The 6,000-nt window shown below is 40.1% G+C and overlaps 1 protein-coding gene across 1 annotated transcript in view; it reads right to left on the bottom strand.

Annotated features, from left to right (window-relative positions):
• The window catches only part of Gucy1a2 (guanylate cyclase 1 soluble subunit alpha 2), a gene marked incomplete at its 5' end in the record, with an annotated part of 260,928 nt that overhangs the window by 228,765 nt on the left and 26,163 nt on the right, over nt 1–6,000 (bottom strand). The window lies entirely within an intron of this gene.

Raw genomic sequence — 6,000 nt, 5'->3', positions numbered from 1 at the left:
CTCCTATAAGTGTAAGCTCCAAGAAGCAGTCCCCGCGGGCTCAGTTCCGGGAGCCGGAATTCGGCTGCTTAGTGCTTGGTGTATGCTCTGATAGGGGCAGGGTCCAAGAAGCAGCCTCCGCAGGCTCCACAGCCCTGGGCCAGGGCGGTTCCGGGACAGTTCCGGGAGCCGGAACTCGGCCGCCCCGCGCTTGGTGTTCTCTCCGATAAGATCAGGTTCTAAGAAGCACCCAGGCGCTGAACCCTAGCAATCTGTCTGCAAGCCGCAGGCGAATTGCAGCCTGAAATTACCTGATCTATGGCTGAATGAGCTGCGGTCAGTCGAAAACAGGGGAGGTGACGTCAGTTTACCAACATGGTGGCTGCTGGCCTCCTCTGTGGTCTGACCGGTGTGGAGAACCGAGATGGACCGCTTCCTTCCCCCGTCTCGAACCCAGAATTCAGCCCTGAGTACGGTGCTTGCGCGGCTGGCAGAGACTGCAGCGCTGTAACCCTGCGTCTCTATCCCAGCGCGTGCTGCAGACTCTAGCCGCGGGGCGATTTGCTGAATAAGCAGTGTTACCCTCTGTGCGACAAACCTCTCGCGTTTGAGTCCCCGTAGCCGATCCTCGTGCGATGGAAATCCTTCCTCCGGGTTCCGGAGCACCCCACTATTGCTGGAAATTCCTAACAAGATATCCTTTAGCCGTCCTGACTTGTCATACTCCCACACAGTGAAGCAGCACACAGGGGCAATGCACTCCCCTCGCCGCCATCTTCCTTCTGTCGATACGATAATTTATAATCACAAAATCTGACCATAAAAGCATAAGAAATATATTTGAAATTTGTTTCCCAGAATAATCAGGGCTCACCCACTCTTACTTCTAATGCTCTACTGAAATTATTCTGGCTTAATCTCCTTTCAATTGTCAAAAGAAAAATAGAACAGAAGTTAGCTGTGTAAAACAAACATAGGGCCCACAGTGATAATAAGAGTAATAGAGATTAATTTTAGATGACTATAGGAAATGGTGTCACCAGTCTAATACGAGGCTGGCCACAGTCCTGATGGTGATATTAACAATGTGTATGCGTAAAACTTGTAACATGAAGGTCATGATTCTGAATACATATTCTTCTGAGCTTTATTGTTTAAAATGCAGAATGGATGAACCACAGATCTCAGGAATATTGACTATCATTTGTTTTCCATGATAGTTTTTCTAAAGAAATCTCTGCTTTGTCGACACTGCCACATAACCCACTGTCTGGGCTCAGACCAATGGGAGTCATACAGTATAAACATGAGTTAGAGAAGGTGGGTCAGGCACTCGAGAGACAGAAAAATTAGGTAAAAAAATCTAAAGCAAAAAGAATTTTTATGAAGAAAACCACAGCTGGAACATGAACTGGGCATGTCTACTTCCTAATGCTAATCAATGGATTCCTAACCTTGAAAGGTCTAAGGAGGATGGGAAAGGACAGCAAGAGGATAAAGTGAAAGACAATGAATAAAAACTAAAATACAAAAGAAAAAAGGAGTTAGATGCTAATAGAGGTAAGAATAACTCAGTGGATGCTTTGGTGAGCTTTGCTTCCTGGGCACTGTAGTAACTACCTGATTATATGATTTCACATATTATTAACATTCAGATTCCATTTAAACTTCACCCTAATCCCATTGTCATTCACACTTTTCAATGAGAAAACAAAGGCTCAGGGATTTCAAGTAATTTTCTAAAGATTATTCAATAGTAGAACATGACTTTACATCCAGGAAGTCTTATCCATCTACCTCCAAAGCACAATTGCTCCCTTTGTTTCCAGAAATGATTGTCATGTGGGTCAGCCAACTGCATGGGGAAAGCCTGCATGGGCAGCACCACCCAATGGCTGGGGGCCCAGATGGAACAAAGACCCACAGAGAGAAGAAAAAGCAGAAGAAAATGGCAATAAAGACATTAGAAAGAAATGTCATCATAAACAGATATTCCTCAATCCTGAGTTCCTCTTAATTCCTAAACTGAATCCCTGTCTCCTACTGATCCCTTCTACTTCTCACTGTGCTCTCTATCCTACATAGCCCCAACAGCTTATCCATTCTGTAGAAACAGAGTTAAAGACATTCACCACCCATCTCTGATTTTATATTGAAGGAAGAAGATTGCTACACAAACAAGAAGCTCTTGTTAACACCAATGTGTAGAGTTCATAGAGTAATCAGAGTTTCCACAAAGTCAATCAGATACACAGGGCAGAATATTAAGTATAAATGAGAAAATATGTATATGAATCAGTATAATTTATGTCATGAAGAAAAAGGCCCAGGATACTAAAACTATAAAATTTACAACCATAATATACACTGGAGATTATTTTAACCCCTCATTTTGCACATACTTCCCATGCATAATCGACTCTCTTATTCACTATGCTCCTAAAAACCTATGTATACATACCTCTAGCATGCAATTTATTTATTTATTCATTCCCTCCCTCCAAGAAAGATCTTGATTCCTCCTACATGCCAAGCACTTATGTAAAAGTAACACGGAAAATGAGACAATGAACAAGATAATATCAGCTGATGATAAGCCCTATGAAATGAAATCATAAAGGGTAGTATAAGAGAAAATGACTGCAGGTGGGGTTGGAGGACTCCTTTTCCTTGGGTGCTCAGGACAGGCCTGTCTTAATAGATGGCCTTTGATGAGAGACCTGAATGCACAAAAGAAATAAACCATGTTAAACATCTGGGTACAGAGCATTCCAAGAAAATGGAGCATTACATACAGAGCCCTTGAGGCTAAGTTTGGTACAGTTGAGGACCCAAGAATTGAAATGCAATGAAAAGAGGGATAGAGTGATAAAACAAAAAATTAGAAGCATAAGTATAGATCAGATTACAGAAAGAATCAGACTATACCCTATCAAAATAAACCATTATATGGTTTATAGTAGGTGTTTTGAAGTGTGATCTCTGGACCAGCAACATCAGTATTACCTGGAACTTGATACCTCCCCAGATATACAAAATTAGAAACTCTAGGGGTAAATGTGGTGGTTAATCTTTGCTGTCAACCTCACTATTGAGAGATGCTTGGAAAATTTAGTCTGGCACACTCCTGGGTATGTCTGTGAGGATGTTTCCAGAAATGATTGTCATGTGGGTCGGCCAACTTCATGTGGAAGGCCTGCATGGGCAGCACCACCCAATGGCTGGGGGCCCAGATGGAATAAAAAGTGGAAAAAGAAGGAAGCTAAAACACACCTGCATGATCAACTCTTCTTAAACCACTGAGATTTTTACTGTTTCCCATGGACATTAAGCTCCAGGTTCTTCAGCCTTCACACCCAAACTTGCACCAGCAACTCTCATGGAGCTTCTAGGCCTTCAGTCACAAACTGGGGCTGTATCATTGGTCCCTCTTGTTCTGAAGCTTCCAGCTTCTTGGACCAAACAGCTACTTGTTTACTCAGTGCCTTAGCCTACAGATGGCCATTGGGAGACTATTCAGCCTCTGATCTCTCTCTCTCTCTCTCTCTCTCTCTCTCTCTCTCTCTCTCTCTCTCACACACACACACACACACACACAAAACATAAGTTCTATTGGTTTTATTTCTCTGAAAAGCCCAAATACAATAGGTCCAGAAAACTTCATTTTAAAAAGACTTCAAGGGGCCACTGATGCACATTAATATTTGAGAACTATTGGTTTCAAATAAGAAAGTAGCATGATCTCATTTTTTAATTACTTTGGTGTAGTGATAACCCAGTATTAAGGGACAGTAGAAGCCAGAAAACTAGATCAGAATCCCTCAGTGAGAGATGATGATGGCAGTAGAGATGAAAGGAAGATTTATCACACAGCATGAATAAATTATTTTAGCACTCTTTTTCCCAATGTAAGTGATCTCTATGAATAAATAAATGAATGAGTGAATGGATAGATTAAGGAGTAGGATAAATGTTTAAAGATATAGTGGCTGGCACAGAAAGGTTATCTTACTCCCCAAGAAAACGTTCCCTCATCTACTCCCTCCCAATCCTCCATCTGTGATCCTTTGAACAGCTGCTCCCTGAATTCAAGTCTAGGTCTTGGGAGACGAAAAAAGCCTCACAGAGTTTCTATGGGCAACAAGCATAAGAATTCAAGGAGCATGATACACTATCCCAGAGCTCTGATAAATAAAGCAGCTCTAAGGCAGAGTTTTGAGAAGAGGAAAGGGAGAATGGGAAGGTCAGTGGTTGGAGGGTAAATTAAGAACTTAAAAAGAGAAGGGCTAACCCCTACCCTCTCATCCACCCTGATTCAGCACCACAATTCAAGGCACCTAAGCTGAGTTACTTCAAGATAAGCCTTAGGAAATCCCCATTTCAGAAAATAAAAAAAAGTATCTCCTTCTCTCTCCCACCTCCCCCCAGATATGTAAAATAATGCTTGCCATTACTTATTCTCCATTGCCTGAAATCCCCTTAACTGTAAGAAACACATTCCTTTTCACAGTTAGAGATAAAAAGCCTTAAATTGTGTTTCTTAAGAGAAACAACACATAGGTGTGAACACATTTTAGTCCAAGTGTTAGTGATATTAGCTGTTCTCTTTTTGCAGTTTTGAAGACAGCAATAGAAAACAGAAAGATGGAGTCTAAAAGGCAAAAGAGGGAATTGGGACCTGAAGCCATAAGATGAGGAAAAGTGAAGAAGGGAAGACGAAGTTAAGAAAGGCAAGTGTGACAAACTGCTGCCAGCCAGCCCTGTCTGTGCCCATGGCATGAGGCAAAGAGAGAGCAAAGGTGCTTCACATCCAAGAGTCAGCCACACCCAACAAAAGTAGCCAATAGCTCTATTTGGATCAAGTTGGACATCAGAACCGACCTCTAACAAATTCTCTTTATTCTTTATGTTACATCTGTAATAAACAAACTAGGAAAAGACCAGTTAGGCAATGAACAAGGACATCACAGGCCATGTCTGTCTAGAGAGGAGAGCTGAGGCTCTTAGGTAAAAGAGAATGCATCATCCCACTAATGGCAAAAAAAAATGTTCTGCTGATTATTGCAATATACTTATCTATTTTGATCATATCTTAAGAGTGCCATTCCAATTTGCCTTGAAGCCCTAGTTGAGTTCAAAAGTGAGAATATCATCTCAGTTATTTAGTTTTAGAACAGAGAGAACATTCATAATTCTAGAAACTAATTTGGGTTTGATGATTGGTATTATCATAAAAATATTAATAGCAATTAATAAACATAAGAGCAAACATGTAGTGATGGCCACATACAAGAAACTGTTCTAAACTAATTTAATCCATACACCATACTTTGAAAGTAGCAAGCTCAATGAGAGTGATTAAGTTTTATTTTAGAATGTGTGGGGAAAGATTAATTTGACATTCTTTAGCTCCATTAGGATAAACCATTTGAAATCACTAATGGCCTCAAACTAAAAGCCATCTCATGAGTTTAAATAATGTTTTTCCTAGTACTGCACTCTTGAGGATTAGTATGACAAAATTTCAAAGCAATTCCCTTCGAAATGACAATTAGCAATCATCAAGCACTTAAAAGTACATGGTATTGTACTAGGTACCGAGATTAATTTTTAGTTCCTTTTCTTCCCTTCTGTTTTGTTAAAATAAAAAAATCACACTACCACAAAATACCCAAAAATATGTACTAATCCCTATTGCAATGACCACTAGCCATAATGTAAAATGATCCCTGATATTTTAATAAGTAGCAGGTTTTGAATTGTGACTTCTCAAAAGTTCTTAAAAATCTTACAAAGATAAATCATTGTAAGCATATAAAGAATACCAACAAGGTGATTTAAAAATGTACATTGCCTCTAATGTCAATGAATTTTAAAAGCTACAATGCACAAGAAAGTAAACTTAGGCTTTTGTCCAGCAATTGCCTTTTGCCAAGCAAATCAAAATCAAAAGTATACCTGGTTCTCATTTGGAGTTTTCTGTTCATAAAATACTTTCATTGAAATTATATCATTTCATTA

The sequence above is a fragment of the Marmota marmota genome, unplaced genomic scaffold, assembly GCF_001458135.2.
Source record: "Marmota marmota marmota unplaced genomic scaffold, marMar, whole genome shotgun sequence".
Lineage (NCBI taxonomy): Eukaryota > Metazoa > Chordata > Mammalia > Rodentia > Sciuridae > Marmota > Marmota marmota.
This window is presented reverse-complemented; position numbering and strand designations above follow the sequence as displayed.